The sequence below is a fragment of the Passer domesticus genome, chromosome 3 (genome assembly GCF_036417665.1).
Source record: "Passer domesticus isolate bPasDom1 chromosome 3, bPasDom1.hap1, whole genome shotgun sequence".
Classification (NCBI taxonomy): Eukaryota; Metazoa; Chordata; class Aves; order Passeriformes; family Passeridae; genus Passer; species Passer domesticus.
In genome coordinates, this window is record NC_087476.1 from 110422010 (window position 1) to 110441109 (window position 19100).

The following is a 19100-nucleotide window of genomic DNA, read 5'->3' on the forward strand; positions in this document are numbered from 1 at the left end:
TGGGGCCTCACAAGCCTGTATTAAACAACAACCAATATAAATAGAGTGCCCTGGCTGACAAGTCATCAAGAATAGGTTTGGCAGATGAAAAACAGCTGCTGTATTCCTCCCATCCTCTCTTTAAATAAAAGAAACAAACAAAAAAACAACATAACCTTGCAACAAACATAAAGCCGTGTCAGTTTTAGCGGTTTATTAAGTACTTCATATAAAACCTGCAAGTCAGCTTGAGGCCCACTCTATTTTTCAAAAAAGTTACTTGTGGTCAACAGCTGGCAAATCTGAGTCCTTTGGTTTTCAAAGTCTACAGACCAAAGAGCTGACCAACATTGATGGATAACAAATCCAAGTGGAAATTATGAAAAACAGATAAAATATTCCACTTTGTAACTGGAGATGTTACAAACAAACCAATAAATCAATTTCTTTTCCCCTGCATAAGAGCACCCCAACACTTTAGTTCAGAGCTATTCTTGGTGGGAAGGGGTAACATTTATAATTTCAGAAGTATCTATTTCACAATAAAATCCTCAGTGGGGAAACAGAAATAAAGGACTTCACGCTGAAGAACAGTTACTCAAATAGAAAACTAGTAATTTTCACAGGAGTATCTTTAAATCTCTGCCACGGGCACCGAACTAAAAATCACTCTCAGAGAAGGAGACACCAAGAAACTTCAAATGGCTTTTTTTGCCCTCATCAAGACAAAATTTTCTCATCAGGTTAACAACTCAAGAAATACAGGAAAGGCATATGAAGAAAACTCATGTAGCCTGGGAAAACCCATGGTTTTCACCAGGACAGTAACAGCATGACAGCTTATGCTAATTCATATTATTCAGAGAGTGCAGTTATGAAAATAAAGAGGGGGGATGTAAAAGCAGACTTTTAGAGGCCTTAAGCAAGGTACCCAGCTTGGAAAAAGTTTCATTGAGAGCTCTGTATTTGTGACCATCCTCTATAAAACCTCTCTCAGTTTCGTAACAGAATATATTGACCCATATAATTCCTCCTTTTCCAGCTATAATGTATGCTGCAAATGAATTTGATTCTGGATGGGTAATACTGCAGTGTGGTTTGTTTTTCTTATCCACTGCAGCTTTGTTGTTTTTTAGCATCTTTTATACTATGACAGTCATCACCCATACAACAACAACAACAACTGCTAAATTACTTTATTATTTTTCTCAGTAGCACATTATATGCTGCAAAAGTTCAGCAGGCCCTATGCTAAAAATCCAACAGCAACCTTAGCGAAGCCAGTGAGTTTCTACCTAAAATCAGTTGCAAGATCAGATTATGGATTTTTTCTACTCTCAGAATTATTAAGTGACTGAAGAGAAAGACTAGACACTTCTCTCCATTCGTCCACCATGTAAGTGATTCTGGTTCAACAGTACTTAGATGAGAGGTGGAGAAGAGCACCTACAGACAAATTTATGTCACTATTTTTTATTTTTTCAATAATAATAAAGATAAATTGCTATTATCAATGGAATATAACTCTGCCAAGCCTCCGAGTCTCTGCAACCGCCTCGGGCTTTTAAAAGTGTATTGCCAAGACAAATATCAAAGAAAAAAAACATTTGTAAATAACGTTAAAAATGTCCCAGCCATTTAATTGGAAAATTCCATTTGAGAACTTGAAATTTTGCAGAGCTGCCTTTGTGTCAGGAGTACACAGCACTTTGAAGCATACTTACACATCAGCAAGTATCACAAGTTTATAACAACTTTAAAAGTCACATAAATTATAGTTTTCTAGTGAGCTGTGCTTACAAGCTGGCTGCTTTCCAAGGTAAGCATAGAACAAACAATAGATGGGTTACCTGGCAGGCTCCAAAGCAAAAGAAGAAAAACGCAGAAGTTCTGCAGAAAATTTATAAATGTTTCATTCCCACCAGAAGCAGCAGAAAAGAGTTTATTTGCATTTGCTCCACTTCTGGACATGAAACCCTGTTTTCAATCTATTATATTTTGGTGTAGAACAATATCCAAATCATAGCCAAAAACCATGCTGCCAAACTACCATCCCACTATTAACTAACAATATTTCTGCTTCAGGACCTTACAGTCAAGAGATGAAGATCTGCTGTGCTTTTCAGTCTTCTAGACAACAGCCTGCACATCTCATTTGCTCAGCTCACCAGTAGGATCAGTCAACAGCATATCTGGCTATTTCTAAGATTACATTACACACCACTGCTAGGGGTACCTTTAACCCCATCTTCAGCTCTGTAGTTTCCTCTTCCCATCAGCTACAACAGGAAGCTTTTCTCTTCTGATGACTCCAAAAGGATTGAGGTCTTCAAAGCCATTTCTAGCAGAGCATTTCAGGGTGTAAACTGTGGGTAATTTGCTGTGCATGGATGCAGGCTGTGCCTGGGAAGAAGCACAACTAAGTTGGTCCATCTGTACTTGTGCTAGTAAAGCTCCATGGCTCAGCAGGGATTGTTATGGCAGCAACCTGATGCAGACATGTTGCTTCTGCTTCCAGGGCTACTGAATCTGATTCTATAAAACATTTTTCTTCAGACTTAAATGCTCTCAAAGCCAGAAAATGTCTCATCAGTACAGTACAATAAAGCAACTCCTTGTTCCTTGTTAAAGCTGAATGGCTTTGGTCCCTCAAATACTTATAAAGATATGAGCAACCATTCTTACCTGTAAATTTTTTGGCATTTAGATGCAAAGGATCCAGGACTATTGACAAATGAGTAACAAAATATTTTGCATGAAAATTTATCAAGGTCGTTTTAGTCTAAAACAAATTACCAGCATAAGAAGCTAAATAAAGTAATTCAGTGCTGAGACAACTGGGGAAGTTTATCTGCCAGTGCTTATGCAATACTTTACTAAGCTGCCAGAAGACAAACAAGGGAAAAAAGCAACATCTAAGACCACGGTTTTTAGTTTTCTAGCCTTTTATTATGTAAAATAGCAGCTCATTTGAAACAGAAACTTGGTTTCTAATAAAGTTTGCCAGAACTGAAAGGAGCTTATAAAAATAATTAGAAGTGGTTTAAGAGGTGCTGCATTTCCCATCACAAAGACCAAGTCAATGTACAGTAAGAATGAGCTTCAAGTCAGCTGCAAACACATTTGGCAGTTGCAGATGCTTTAGACAGACGTGCTGGGGCAGACACAGAGATGCTAGTCAATCCAAGAACAAAGTATCCATGAAATAATTACAAAACAGCAAGTGACCCAGTCAGGGAAATAACCTATTACAGCTACTCAGGGACTGCTCGATTTTACACATGTGAGCAACGCTCTGGCTTAACAAGAGCTATTAGGGAAAAAGGGGGGAAGAAGGAAAGTCTGCAAGAGCTACAGATAAAGAACCTCCCAACAACACCTGGGGCATTGTTATAGACCAAGGAAAACCCCTTCCAGTCTCTGACTCAGTACCACTGATGTTGCTACAAAAATGCCTTAAAAGCTGAAAAGCAATAGCGGAAAAAAACAAAAAGAACAACTCTTAAAATACCACTGAAACACTAAAAAAAAAAAAAACAAAACAAAAAACAACCAACCCATTCATTTGGATCATTCAGAAAACTACACAGCACATATGTAGAGAATGAGAAGCCAAAAGATAAATAATAACCTGACCTACACCAAAGCTATCATGTGGAAGATAAAGGAAACAGGTGACAAGGTAGAAATAGTCTAGAAAAGGTTATTTATTGGTATCCCCTCTCCCTCTTAAAATAAATAACAACAAAAAGGGAATCTAAGAGGAAATGAAATGAGTCAATCTTTGCACTAGATAAATCTTATCCAAAAAAGCAAGATACTGTTCAAATCTGGCTGTGCAGGTCATGCTACCAGAAGTACCTAAATCAAGAATCTTCTCACAGCAGCTCTTACAGTCATGAAACACATTTAACATCAGCTTTTCTTTAGGGCCAGAAAGATTTAATGATCTACTAATTCATTACAAGGATTTTTTTCCCTTTTTTATTTTGCTACAAGAATCTCTTCCAAGACCTAGTATTGTCTCAGTTATTTCCAAGTGGGAACACACCCTGGTGTGCACTTTCCCTTTCAGTAAGGGCCCTAACCTTGCAGGAAAAAGATTATACAAAAACACAGAATTCCTGGAAAGAATTTGCTCTTTCTGATTAGCACAGTAATATCACAGAAACAGAAGCAAGAACTTAGCTTCAAGGTATAAAACAAGCTCATCAGTAAGTAACTGGGCAACTAAGGATATATGTGAGAAAGCAAGCACATCTTTCTTCTTGCATTTGTAGAAGGATTCTCAAATGTAACCACAGCTCCTGAAACCCTTTTCATGAGTTCATTGCAATGGGCATTGAAGAAGTGATGCTTTTATTGGGGAAATTATAAATCTTGGACTTCTCAAAAATAGTTGCTTATGACATTCCACTTCCCTCTCTTCCTCATCAGGTTGAGGCTTCACTCCCTGTGTTGTCTGAAAGTAAATGATGCTGAAACTCCCAGAGTAGTTTCAAACAATCAAAGGACAGTATGCTTTTACTTACAGGGATACTTTGCATTCAAACATAACAGCCTCAAGAAAATAACCTTAAGTATGACTGCAAGGCATGCTCAAGTTAAGAAAAAACATCACAAACACAGGTACAAAGTTAAACACAGAAACGCCAGCACCAAGTGTGTTGACTATGAAATATTCTTATGTTCCACAGTTAAGTGACATTTTCCATCTGAGCAATGAAGAGACAACTATATTCTCCTACACTGAGATGTTCAACTCTGAAATATTTTTGTTGCCAGAAAGACCATTACAAACAGTTTGATAAACAAAAGCAAGAGTAGTGATAGTAAAGGATGCAACACAGAGATCAAATTACACAGAATCACTTGGAGTCTATTAAAGCCATTAATTTATGCTAACATAAGTAAATACATGGCAACTTTTTAGAGAAACTGTAGTTACATAATCCTCATCAAGCAAAGCACAGGAAAATTGTTCCAACCCTTTACTAAAATGTTATGAATTAATTAATTTGCAGCTGGGTCAACTTGCTGCATTTCCCAAAGGTATAAACCAAAGACAACACACAGGGATGCCACTTTCCATGGGCAGAATGAATAGTATGGGAATTTCTGCTCTAGGAGAGGCACCAAATGAAGATAACTCACTCCTATGTCTTAACTCCTACTAAGCAGGGTTTTACACCTAATTCTCCACAATGGCACTAAAATAAGGGCCCCAGTGACAAGCAAGGTCTTGCTCTTCATAGTTCTGACTTCTCCCCTCAGCAGACCCACCTTGAACAGTGGCTGAGGCAGCGGCATTTCTGAAAAAGTTGGCTGTGATTGTTAAGCTAAAAAATCCAATTTCCACAGGAGAACATATGTGGACACTTCTGAATGCTTCCACTCCTACCACTAAATATGAGTTCTTGTATATACTTTGATCTAAATTTATACAGGAGCACAAGCTTCCATGAGGAATAATATGCAGATGGCCTTAAAAGCTCTCCTTAGAAATGCACACAGCATTGTATTGTTTTATTTAAAGATAAATAATGCATTTTTCATAGCTTAAATACAAGATAAAGTATGTAAATTCTACTGGTACCTACAAATACACTGTGAGAAAAACCCCTGGCAGTTAAAGTATCAGTTATATACTTGAACTAACACAAATAGCTCAGAAGAAAGAAGACCATAATTTCTCAAGCCTAAAACACATAAATATTAATTTTACATGAGGTTGCTTAAGATTCAAAACTTTTTTCTCACACAAATAATTTTCACCTGTTCCTGCTGTTGTTACAGATGAACAGCCAGGGAGAGGACAGAAAGCAGCAAAACAACACAGCATTGGGAATGAAGGAACACACTGTGTCAAAGGGGAAGCCTAAAGCTATTGCAAAGCCCTGTACTCCAGCTAAGCAAAGCAATACAACATGCCTTCTAACAAAGGCAATTTGAAACCAATTACAACCCAGAAGATTAATGTACTGACTCAGGCGTGGATGAGCCGGAGTTTTCCACCGCCCGTATTTCCCAAGAATCCTTGTCTAACGCGTGGAAGAAGGGGTAGGGCTGCTTAGAATTTTGAAAATGCAGTAAGGAGAAAATTTGAAAACAACTTGAGGAAACATGGATTCCTGCTGAGCATAGAGTTTTCAACAACAGCTAAGATTTATTGTATTGAAGTTTTTTTCCAACATAGATACAAGCTACAACAGCATGTGTTTCCTTTCCAACTCAGCCACAGCTGAACATTTCATTGAAGCATTACAGTAAGAAAAGAAGCTTTCACAACAACTTTATGAAGCTCTCTTCTTTTGGGATCAAACAGATATATTATTAAAGCAATGTCCGTAAGAGAAGTCAATCATCAGACTAAGTGATGTCAAGGATTGCTGGGCAATTAAATCCCATTACTAATTTCGACGTATTGATGAGAACTTCAGAACAGAGTACTGAGGAAAATAAATTGAAGACAAATGCCCATGAAACTATTCTTTGAGCCTTTATGTTCCCTCTGCCCCGGATCTGAATACTAAGAAATACAAACAATGCTCTTCATCAATATTTTAAAAAGTTTTATGGTCAATGCATACAGTAAATTCAGTTTTAAATAATGATATTATTAGCATACTTACTAAGCAATCAAAGTTTTATTTTGTTTGTTTGGGAATTTTTGCTACAGAGAAATGGGAACAGACAAAAAAAGGGACACCTCTGAGGATTTCTGCTACAGAAGGTAAGCTAGCAACAGTCATCAAACCCAGCATTTTTAGATCCTTCCCTCACCTTCACTAGTTTAATGACAATTTAACACCCTTTTCAAAGAGAAATACATAACCAATGTATACAAACCCAGTGAAATAACACAGCCATATGAACTCTGCTGGGAAGAGGCTGACTGGTCAAACAGCACATGGGTAGCCCTCATTAGTCCCAGTGTGTGCTGCTCGTTGATTTGTTTCCATCAGGCAAAGGATGCCGAGGTAAAGGTACAGCTGGTTCTTTGAAAGGAATATCATTAACGGATAAAAATAAACTCAAAGTATCAAGGTTTTATTATAGAACAATCCACTTTCTGACAACATCAGATGAACATTCCCAATTATTTCCTTACAGAAAGGAAAACACTTTTTGTAGAATGCTACAGTATTTACAATCAAATAACTTTATTATTTACAAAAGTCACTTTTAAAACCTCTCATTGTAAATCATATTTAATTCTATTATTTGGTTTTATTTTATCCTTTTTTCCTTTATTTCTTTTAATTAAACTTTGCTCCACAGAAACATAAGCAATTATGCTTGGTGGAATGGGGTAAGAAGTTCACACAAAGCTCTCTCACTGCACAGGCAGTGATGACAGGTTCTGTTAAATATGCATTTTCTCACCTTAAAGATATTTAACTGGAAGAGCCTGAGCAGGAGAAGAAACAGTAATGGTGTCTTGGCAAGCACATATAAGCTGCCATTATTGTGATGAAACATTAAACCACAAGCAGCTTCCACAGCCAGACCTGCTTATGTAAAGGAGCACATTTCTTCAAGTGTTTTAGTTTAAATAGATATTAATGTACTTTTAAGAATGGTCTTCTAACTCAGCTTGCACCTCTTTTGTATGTATAATACAAAACATTACTGTGTTTTTGGAGTAAGGGTTTGATTGTTTTTATTTTTTAAAAATCTTTGAGATAAGATTAAATTGAAAAGAAATTAGCTGCCTTCTGCTTCCTACCAGCAAAGTAGTATAGACTTTTTTAAATCCTGGATCAAAACTACCTTATGCAATTTTGAATTTGCCAAGCCCAGTACCAATCCATCAAAGAAGGATTTCCTTCATTTCATTTTGGGCATTTACATAAGTACCTTAAGTTAGGTCACTAGAATTATTTTCCCTCATTCTGCATCCCATCCCACTCTATTCAGAAGGCTCATCCTATAATCTAATTTCACAAAAGAAAACTGCACTTTCTCTCCCTGTGAAGCAGCAAATATACATACAGCTTATTTTCATGAAGGCTTGATCTACAGGGGGTTAATATTTCAGAACTCCTAAGTAAAATTTGCAATCACAGTAGGAAAAGCTAAAGAGACACTTAACCTCAGAAATGCCTCACATCTTTGTGACATTACCACCCTCCAAATGCAAATTACTATGAAAGCAAAAATTTTTCAAGTTTTTCCTCTGAGAAAAGGGGGTGAAGGAAAAAGGTACAGGATGCCATGGGAGAGCTTCCTGTTAGGAATAAAAGGTTTTTTTACAAGAACACGCTTATCACTGTAGATCCACACATCTTGGATTTCTAAACTGAATTTCAGAATGTAATGAAATTTAGCCCTTTCAAGCTGTTTTGGAGATCATTTCAAGAGCCAGATCATCAGACTCATTGAGATATGTAAAGGACAAAAAGTGACAATAAAATTGCCATTTTCCTCTTCACATATAAAAAATTACTAAATGTGCAGAATCATAACAAATTTCAGTAATTAAAAAAAACTTTGCAAAATTAATTGCTTCTGCAAAATAGTTCCCTCTTCAGTTTTCTTTCAGTTTGATCCTGCTGATTTGAACACATAAAAGATCCTTCAATCAAGGCCACCAATTTGGAAAAACTGTGTTAGATTGAGGTGGTATTTTAATTATCATAGACTTGTCCTCCTCAAAGTTAAAGGCCAGAAGATGCCATTAGTTCACTTAATCAAATCTATATGGAATGCCATTCCACAATATTCAACAACAGTTGGTCTGCAAAAAGGTTTCCCCATATTTACATATGGTAATTTTGATCTGTAAAGAGAATTGCAAGCTAACCACAAAACTTCAGTCTTCACTTAGCTGAACAGGACAAAAGTAATAATATACCATGATCAGCCAGTCTCCAGTCAAATTATTCATAATCCAAAAGAATAAACAGTGACCAATCTCAGAAATTTAGTTTTTCTAGTTGAACAGGGAATTTTCTGAGCAATTTTGAAGAACTTGGCCTTTCAACAACTACTCCTTACATTTATTTGTATGTTCAGAAATAAGAACATAAAAATTAGATTTCAAAGCTTTTGCTCTGGGTTCCTATCTGGCTGAACAGTTAGAGAGCATCTATCAATGTTTAGATGTATTGATACCCCAAAACAAGCTAAGAATTCACCCTTTACATGTGGAAATGCAGAACTGGAAGTTATTTACAGTTATTTACTCCTGGATGGAAAACTCAATTTTTGAAAAGGGAACTAAGACAGCATTGCCATAGCTGAGGAAAATGCCACTTTCTCTTAGTATTTGCAAGATCCTACCAGGCAACAGCTCTACGTTAATGCAGGGGACATTTTTCTAGTTATATTGGGATAGGAAGGCATGTGTGGGTAGTTTAATAGCTTTTATTAACTTACTTTAATCTTATTTTGGATTTCAGTTTCCAGTTTGTTCTTGAGACCTCTTTTTGAGTATCCTGAACTTGTTTCAGATGTAGCAATTTGTCCAACTAGAAGAAATTATGCTATTAATGATGTAAAAAGGGCCTAGGTAAGCAGTCACTTAATTTCTCTAAAAGAAAAGCTGTTTTTTCATAAAGGATGAGGATGCTAAACCATGAAATTTTCAACATTTAGGAGGTCTGTACTGTTTAAGAAGAGAGCAGATATTTTTAATTAAAGAGTAAGTGACATTCTTCTTTCAAGGTTCTCCATTTGGTTGCTTATGTTTTAAAAAGGGAACAGTTAGTTATAGAAGTAGTATGTGTTTATGTAAACCATTATGTCATCATTTTGACCGCTACCAATGCAGAGATCAAAATCTAATTAATCTCTGCAGAGAGTTTTACTTATAGTATTTATGCTTTATTTCCCAGTAAATGAATTATTGGTAATTTAAATAATTTTGCTTCACTAGAGGAATCACATGATTTTTTAAATACTCAACTGATCTATTTGAGCCCTGGATGAGGGTAGGGAAGAGGAGTAGCCTTAATTCACTGTGAGCAGCACTCAGATAGTTTGGTGATCTGATCACACAAGCTTCTATGGAATCAGATATTCCAAGAAACACTGCCAAGGTCCTGAAGAGTTTACAATTCTTCACATGCATTGAATTGCTTTACTAAACACTAGTTGCACAAGAGGAACACATTTTTGTGTATATTTCCATGAAAGAAGTAAGCCTTGCCTTAGCAGTACAACAAGAACCCTGAGAGTATTTATTTTTTCCTTTGTAAGAGAAGTCAGATTGTAGTGTTTTAAGCATATACAAGAGTTCGGGCAGACTAGATGGATTCACAGTAAATATAAGAATTTTTGGGCTCCATTTTTGAGTAGCAATGACTATGTCTTGGTTAAAGGCTGGCATTCTGTCACGCTTTCGCATCTCCCAAACTGGACAAGGAAAAGGAGTTAATTATACAAGTTTTCAATCCAGAAAAGAGCTGCCTTTATTACTTAAAAGATGGTGGATCACATTTCATGGAATGAGTTCTAGAAAATTCTACACCCATCAGGGAGTGTACATCAGCATGAATGGAAAACTGCAAGCCAGAAGCTACGAAATCATTACAAACCCTCTCACTGACCTTCTTTCAGCACAGGACCTTCGTAAGCATCAATACACATCTGCTAAAATAAAAAACCTGCTTCCTACCACCTCTTCCCTCACACAATACACATGATTTATATTTGTTTTCTGTGGAAGTGTATTCCTTGCTTCCCGTCTTCGCTCTGTGCAGAGCAATTAGAGACAAGAGGACAACTGCCCATATGGAGACTAGACTGCAATGCCCATATGTGAAATATATACCATTGCAAAATCAACATCACACTGGGCCGGAAAAAGCTACCAACTTGTCTTTGAAAAGAAAAAAAAAATTTAAAAAACCAAACTACAAACTTAAAAAGGAATAAGAAGGAAATGAGTCATGGGGAAAATTTCAGGGAAATTTCACATGAAAAGGAAACCCATAAGCAATTTCATAAAGTTTTCCATGCTGTTGTCCTCCCCCTCTCCCCCCCCCCACCCCTTCTTTTTTCTTTCCCAGAAGCTTGATGGAAGAGGACAGGCCTCGAAATACTTTTATTTATCCTGCTATTAGAGGGAGAACAAGACAGAGAACAGGCCACAGTGTGCTCTGACACTCTGAAGATTTGTCTGCTGCATCTTTTTATTCATGGAATAAAAAAATGCATTGCATCAAGAACTGGCAACTACAAGCATTCAAAAACTATGAATCAGATTGCCAAAACCCAAACACATTAAATAACCATTCCATCTCCAGTTTTCAGACATGCTGTCAGGAAATGAATGGTTTCTTTCTTCTCCTACGTCAAATGGGCAGGTGGAAAATTCCCAAGCACGTTCTTCTCATGGCTATGTTCTCAATCAGCTGGAAAGCAAATGTGTCAAAGTCCCAATAAGGACATTTGGATTTATATCTTAAGTCCCTCCCTGACATTCAGAGGCAGCCTGTCTTCACTCCTGCACTAGAGAAACCAGAAACTTGGGAATGTTCATATATAGAAGGGGAAAAAAGATTCCAAGAGATAAAGCTGGGTCCTCAACATCCCTATCATAAATTGGCTTTACTTAAGCAAATTATCTTCTTTCCTCTGTAAATATCTTAAGTCATCACCTAATTAAAGAAAGAAAAGCAAGCTGCTTTGCTGTTCCAGGCCAACATACTTTGCTTATGGAAAGCACAAGAGTTTGTAGAGCAGATGGAAACACCTGCTGGAAGCTCTGAAGAACACTGATCTTCCCAGCTGCTCAGAAGACTGAAACACACTGCTGTGCTTGATACATTTACCTGTTCACAAGCTAACAACCTCTGCAGCTTCTAAACATCACTCAGAGTCAGTTTTGTCTCTGAACGTGGCCCAAGAAAAGGCTTTCTCAAAAAAGGCTTACCACAAATACAGTCTGCAGGGCAATTTGTTTGAACTAATCCAGAACAAGAAAAATTGAGTCCTCATGCAAAACATTTGTTTCCAGGAGGCTCACAAAAGGATTCTGCTACTGAAATGACATCATGTTTGTCTTGAACAAGTGTGGTTTTCCAGGAGTCTTCCAATGAGACATTGCCTGGATTCAGTGAATCAGATTTTCTAGCTTTAGCACTTTCCAAAATAAATAAAAGAAGAAATTATATTAGCAATCAAAATAGAAGCAAAAGCACAGAAATTGAGAAGCTCTTTTCCTACACAGACATGGTACTCAGATTCCAGACTATGTCTCAATTTGGATAGCTGTTCCCTTTGATTTGGAATTCTACTTTGACAGTCATTGACCTGGAAATACTTTATAGATACTTAACTCTTGGGGAACAGTCACAATTAGGATCCTGAAAAAAAAACCCCAACATTTTAGGGAGGTCACAAGTCCCACCACAACTCACACATATAAAGATAGTTTCAATGAATCAATTTTTAGCTGTTTGAATGTGTCATGGCACAGTTCATACACAGCCATTTCATTATACAGATCAATTTTGCAGACCTGACACAGCAAAAAGCAGCAAACTCAACAGTTTGAATATATGAATTCAAACAGAATTTCTTCTAGTAAAGCTACCGGCGAAAAAATTATTCTTTCTTATCACACGTATGAACACATTTAAGTTCAATGGTTTGTTAATAAAAAACACCTCTGGGGGGAAAAAAAAACCTCTTAAAGCTCTCCTACAGTAAATTTATTGTAGCTGCAAGAATTTCAATTAAAATAAGAATAACCTGTAGAAAAAGCAGCACATGTGACTCAAGACAAATGCTGCAGCCAGCCACCAGCATAACACGAGCCAGAGCTGACCTTGTGAACTCCATCAGTGGAGGTTGCCACAAACTTCTGGTACAGAAGAAAGCGAAATAGAGTTTATTCTGTAGCTACAGATAACATCTTGATTATTGCTCTAAGAACCTGCTTCCTGTCCCTCCTGCTGCCCTTTGGTCTTAAGTTCTGATCCAGCAGTGCTCTTTGCCCCCTCAGTTGCATGAACTCATTCTACCAGCACAGCTTTGGTTTCTAATCCCACCTCTGGCCTGCTTAACACTAATTCCTGGATCTCACTGCCTCTCCATGCCCCCTCCCTTCCCTACTATTTCTAATCATTTCACTGACGCTGGAGGAAAAGCAAGCAAGCAGGAGAGAACACCTAGCCTAGAATCACTCTCTGGAGCTTGTGACCCCATATTTTCCATTTCTTTAAAACAGCATTTCACTCCTGCCTGCCCTTAACTACAGATCAATCAACTCATGCCCCAGTTAAGATTCCTTGCAACCAAGTAAAAGAAAAGCAACCCAATGGATACCCTAGAAACAGGAGTAACACCAGAGCATCATCAAGGACCTACCAGATGCCCTAGAGTTTTCTGCAACCTTAACTGGTGAGGAATAAAACCTTAACAGTCAGATAAACCATATATCCTTTACAGCACTTGTTCTCTAGCATTTTCCTTATGGCATCTATTCTGAATTAGAGCAGAGGTTGAAAAACAGGCTGGTTTATTTTGTGGATTTTTGGGGAAGTTTTGCTGTTATGCTGGGACAGGGAAGGAGAGAAACATTTACAAAAAACTTGGCAAGAAGTGGCAACACCCACTTTTCTTTTGTTATTTTGGCCCCCATTGCCAAGATTTTTGGATTTTCATTCTGGAAAAAGGAGAAAGATGAGGAATTGTCTGAAGGAGTGTTTGCTGGGCTGCTTGCCCTCAGAAAACTGGAAAACTGCTGAGGCTGAAGAAAGAAAGTATTCTATAAACTCAGATCTGACTTGTGCTGAACAGAACAACATTTACGGAGAATTAATATTTCCAGTGTCTTGACCTAGGAAACTTTGTTATCTTGTATGATGTTCAAAGAAATGACCAGTGGAAAAACCACAGAAACTGCCAAACAATCAGCAGCAGTGCTGGCTAGTCCTGTCTGACAGTGTCTTGTCAGACACCTCGATAAGAACATGCAGGAAGAAAGCCTGCAGAAGACAGAGATGGTGAGTTTATTCTTAGCCTCTGGTAACATTTATCTTATGCCATAAAATACTCAGGCTTACATTCTTCTCACTACTACTCATTCATTAGTAAACTGTTCTCGTCTTCTATATAAAAAGACCTAATCCTTTTGTTCTGCAAGCAATTTTAAGCCTTCTTCACTCTTGCTGAGTACCCAAATTCATGAAGGAAAAGGACTGACAGCAGCCAGACAACCTGCCCATTCAAGCAACAAAGGTACAAATCACACCCTCGGGTTCACTCAGCTACCAGTAGTAGGAAATCAGTCAGAAGCCCCACACTTAAAATCCTGTGACTTTAAAATAAAGTCTAAATGCTAAATGTATCTTGTTCTAAGAAAAAGTTCCCATTTCATGCTATATCTTACTAGGAGGCATTGTTAGCTGTGAATGGTGGCTCAGAGTGTGTAAAACAGCTTCAAGGCTTCAGGGAGCACAGTATTACAGAGGAAGAAAGTTGTAAGGAGAAGATTAAATCTTACATCTGGGATTTGTTCAGTTATTAGAGAGCAAGGGATGCTCTTGAGAAGCTGCCTCTCCAAACCAGGGAGGTCTGGTTGGGCTGTCCAGCTGTCCAAGGTGCCAACTACGATGATTTAATCAACATTTAACTGTTGGAGGAAGTTCTCATTCTCCTGCAGCAACCCCAGGAGTGGAACTGGGCAAAGGAAGGACACAACCATACTAAAAGGCATCCCTGGCACACCCTTTAAAGAACAGCTGGGAGCCACCAGCTCAGACAGGAGAACCACCACAAACAGTCATGTAAAAAGACCAAGTCTGCAGTGACTGCTTGTAAAAAAAGTATCTGTAATCTTATCCAGCCTACATGGCTAAAACCACAGGGGGTAAAGAGAAGGAAAGGGGCCAGCTGGAGAAGGCTGGTTGAAGAAAACAAAAATATGAATTCCTGTTGCCTGCCTTATTTAGAGTATAATTTATTCATCACCACCCCAGACTGAAATGTCTGAGCAACTTCCAGAGCACTGAGAAGTTATTTTTGCCCTCCAAAATATAAGGAGTATAAGAAACACAACCAACAATCACTGTTTAATACAATAATAATGCAATACTATGATTCACTTGCATTAAGTCTGACTAAATATGTCATTATCTTTAAATAGAAATGGCAACTAATAATTTTAAAACTAAAAATAGAAAGATACGTGATGTGAATCCTATATGACTTACCCCTAACATGAATATATTATGCTGTCTTTCAAATGTTTTCCTAGGTGCTTTTAGCTTCGGTAATTTTTTTTGTTTTCACTCAATTTTGCTTTCTATTTATTTTGTGTACCAAGATACCATCTAATCACAGAAACGCATTTCTAGAATTTTGTACAAAAAAAGGACTACATCATTTCACTACCACAGAAACTATCCTGATATGAAATGTAGATGGCATTGTAACTAAAGAAAGTCAAATGGCAGAGAAGATGACAATGAAATATGTGGGAGCAAATACACAAATAAACCCTTTATAATGAAAGGAATACTAAAAGTCTTCTAAAAATGTCAGCTAGAGGAACTCAATAAAGGTCAAGACACTTTGAAAAGGAGAAGTTAATCAAAGACTTTCTGTATTTACTGTCTTTTGTTCCATAACACAGTACAATGTACTTTAGGTTACTTTAAAGCTGTGACCTTTCTTGCCAACATTCACTGTTCACTAACATAAAAGTCCCAAGTTTTGCTTGAAGAAGCCAAACCTGTTGATGTGTAAATTATGAGTCTCCAAAAGCACTACTTAAATGACAGAGCTTCACCAACATGATTACTTTTGACTGTTCTTGCATAAACCAAAATAAACAACAGGTGGGGAATGACCCCAGAACTCCCTTCATATATTTTAAACAGCCTTTAATGTTACCATTCCCACCACTAGCAAATGAAAATAGGTGGGGCAAATATCTTTGTGCCAATAAAAATGTTTCATTTAACAACAAAGCATGTGTTAAGAAGGCCAATTAAAATGTACAGGCACGTTTTGAAGTCACTGAATTTAGAGTTATGAAAACAAACCAGCATTTTCAAAATGGAAGCATGACAAAAACGACAAGCAGATTTCCATTACCTTAAGGAAAACCATGGTTTTCAATTAATTTTCTTTAAACTGCCACTATCAAAATCAAAGCAAAAATCAAGAATGAGAGAGATTGTGAATAGCATTAATACCACTCTTGAAACTTTTTTTTTGTGGCTCAACAACCACTTTTTCCTATGTTTTAAAGTGCTTCTTTCCTTTCTTACAGGGCAAGACCATTAACACAACAGGAGAAACAACCTACAGCAAGACTACATAGCAAGTGCCTCTGTCCTTCTCCTCCTCAGGAAAGAGTATTATTTTCCTAGGGTGGCTTAGTTAAAATGTACATTTAAGTTGCTCTAACAACAGCTAAAACTACAACTTCTATTTTCAATTCACATGATTCCCTAGACTTAGAAGTGGAAAGGAAATTTGTTTCCTAAATAACAACCCTTATTCTGCAGCTTACTTAAAGCTAAGTAGTTATTTCCTGTGAGAATTTTACAGGAGTTAATAAGACATCTTTTTCTTTTAAAGAGAATCATCCATGAGTCATCTCAAGCCCATACAGACACAAACCCTACAGACAACAGATCCACACAGAATGGCTGAGAAGGGATCCTCTGGAGGTCTTCTGGTCCTATCCTGCTCAAGCAGGACCAACTGCAACCAGTGAGCTGATGAATACCCGAGGGAGACTCCATAACCACATTGGGCAACCTGTGCTGGTGCTCATTGACCCTCCCAGTCAAAAAAAGGTGTTTTCTGATGTGTCGCTGTTTGTGCCCCCTGCCTCTGGTCCTGTCACTGGGCACCACTGAGAAGAGCCTTGTTCCATCCTCTCTGCATCCTCCCTTCAGGCACTTGCACACACTGATAACATGTCCCTCCCCAAACCTCTTCTCCTCCAGGCTGAACAGCCCGAGCTCTTCACATGTCAGAGATGCTCCAGTCCCCTCACCATTTTCTTCACTGCTCTTCACTGAACTCTCTCCTGTATATCCAGTATGTGTCTGTGCAGGGACTCGATCCTAAACATTTCTGGAAGAAATAGGATATCCTGATAAGCTGGGAAGTTAAGCCTGAAGGGTTAAAAGTTTCACCTAAGCTGCTGCACAGGGTTTTACAAGAAGGCAAAGAGCCCTCCAAATTCTCTATTGAAGGGGTTTCTGCTTTAGTCACTACAATAATAGCTTTGGTCCTGGTCTTAACTCAGAGCAGAACAATTAAGGCCAGCTTTCAGGAAACTAAATTCTGTCTGAAAATATCTCCCTGCTAGCTGCAAAATTAGGGAGACTATAAAGTCACTTAAAAATTCACCAGTCCTCAGCTTCCTTTCAAACAGTTTAAGCTTCATGAAGCAAATAATAAAGCTGATACTGTTGTTGTGAAATATTGCAAGGCTGAGAGAATAAACTAGCAGCTCTATGTCTATCAAAATAGTTCAAATTACTTTAGGAAACTGTAAATATATTTAAAAAAAAGCTTAGCAATCCTCCAACTTTTCTCCCTCCACATTTTGATAAGAGGACCAAATACCTAGGCAGACTAGAAGACATGAGCAACAACTGCAAGTTCCTTTATACTTATTTATGTTAAGCCATTATTCTTTCATAGTGCTTCCAGAGCAATTTACAGTAATCTGCACTATGAAAAAGGAATGTAACAGACAAAGAAAATGAGATGTTATGTGATGAGCATTTCTTAGGATGTCAGAATTTTTAATAACTAACACTGTAGCAAAGAAGAAAGAGATTAATGGCAACAGAGCAAGCAAGAAATGGGATTTTACGTACATTATGGAAAATACAAAATTGAAACTGATCTAAAACCTCTAACAGCATATTTAGAAGTATTTTTTACTGGTAACAGACTCCAAGCTTCAAATCAGGTTTGACTGCATGAGTCAGTAAGGAAAAATATAATAATTTCCTGATACTTCACTGAAATTCTTAGACCGAACTACAACAAAAATAAATAATAATCCCTTTTAGATGGAATATTAGAACAGGATTCTCCTCCGGTTGTTCAGGAACGTAAGGGATTTAAAGTATTTCAAAATGTCTGGCTGCAGTTCAACACAACATAGCTAATGGGACTCAATATGAACTCTCCCATAACACTTTATCTAGTCAAATAATTTCTCTTTATAACTTTCTATCTCTAGCTTCCATACTGTCAGATAGAGATATCAAACATACAAATGGGAAACTACATTAAGAGATACCATAACTGATTCTTTTAAGCTCAAAGTAGGTTTTTCTACATATTACGAACCACCTCAAGTCAGCTGCAAGATACCCTATAAAATAACATCTACAACCTGCAATTTCTGTAAAGCTGTTACACATTTTGATAGCATAGTTTAGTCACTTTCTATTATGCAGACCACATAACAAAAATATACTTAGAAATGGTTGCACTTTTTCCCATCAAAGTTTACTTGGTGCATAGAGGTATATTGGTTTTTTTACCACTAGCAGGGAATTCAAGGCATTAATTGTAATTTGTTATCAGATGAACCAATAAGGGCAATCACTGTGCCCTCCATTAAAAGCTGAAAAAGACTGAATTGATTCCCAAATAAGGTAAAGTATGATAAATCTAAAACTCCAAACTTCACACCTCATTCAAAATGCATCTCTCCAAGTTATGAACTGCAAAGACGTCTGCCAGTTCATCGAGTCAGCTTTGTCTCATTCTAAATATCATAGAAGACTGAGGTACATTTACATCAAATAACTTCAAGTACATTTTTAGGAGGCTGAAATTCACTGTGAAAGCCAACCAAGATTAGAGAAAGCTGTCTATCACCAATTAGACAGTAAAAGTCAAAGCACAGAGGTTCAGTATTAATTCCTTGGGAGAAAGGCATCCCAATCACCATCCTCCACCTTGACTGCAGAGCTACAAGCCTGAAACTAGAAGAAGTGGTCCTGGATGGCCAATACAATTTTCACAAGTTACTGTGAGGAAAATTGTGAATTGACAAGTTAGAACAGGCTATTTTCCTCCTACTTCTTGGGACAATAACCTCTGGGGTCAATCATGCACATGTAAATAGACAAGGAACTGCTTCACTATGGACCATAGAAAGATTTAAGTGAGAGGCATAA

The 19100-nt window shown here is 37.5% G+C and overlaps 1 protein-coding gene across 8 annotated transcripts in view; it reads right to left on the reverse strand.

Moving 5' to 3' along the window:
* The window catches only part of LCLAT1 (lysocardiolipin acyltransferase 1), a 117843-nt gene that overhangs the window by 80427 nt on the left and 18316 nt on the right, over positions 1 to 19100 (reverse strand). The window contains exon 4 of one of the 8 annotated variants that reach the window (XM_064415106.1): positions 16946 to 17025. The exons of the other annotated variants lie outside the window; for them this stretch is intronic. The gene's annotated coding sequence lies outside the window, so the exon portion shown is untranslated. The remainder of the gene's footprint in view (positions 1 to 16945; positions 17026 to 19100) is intronic. 8 annotated transcript variants of the gene reach the window in all.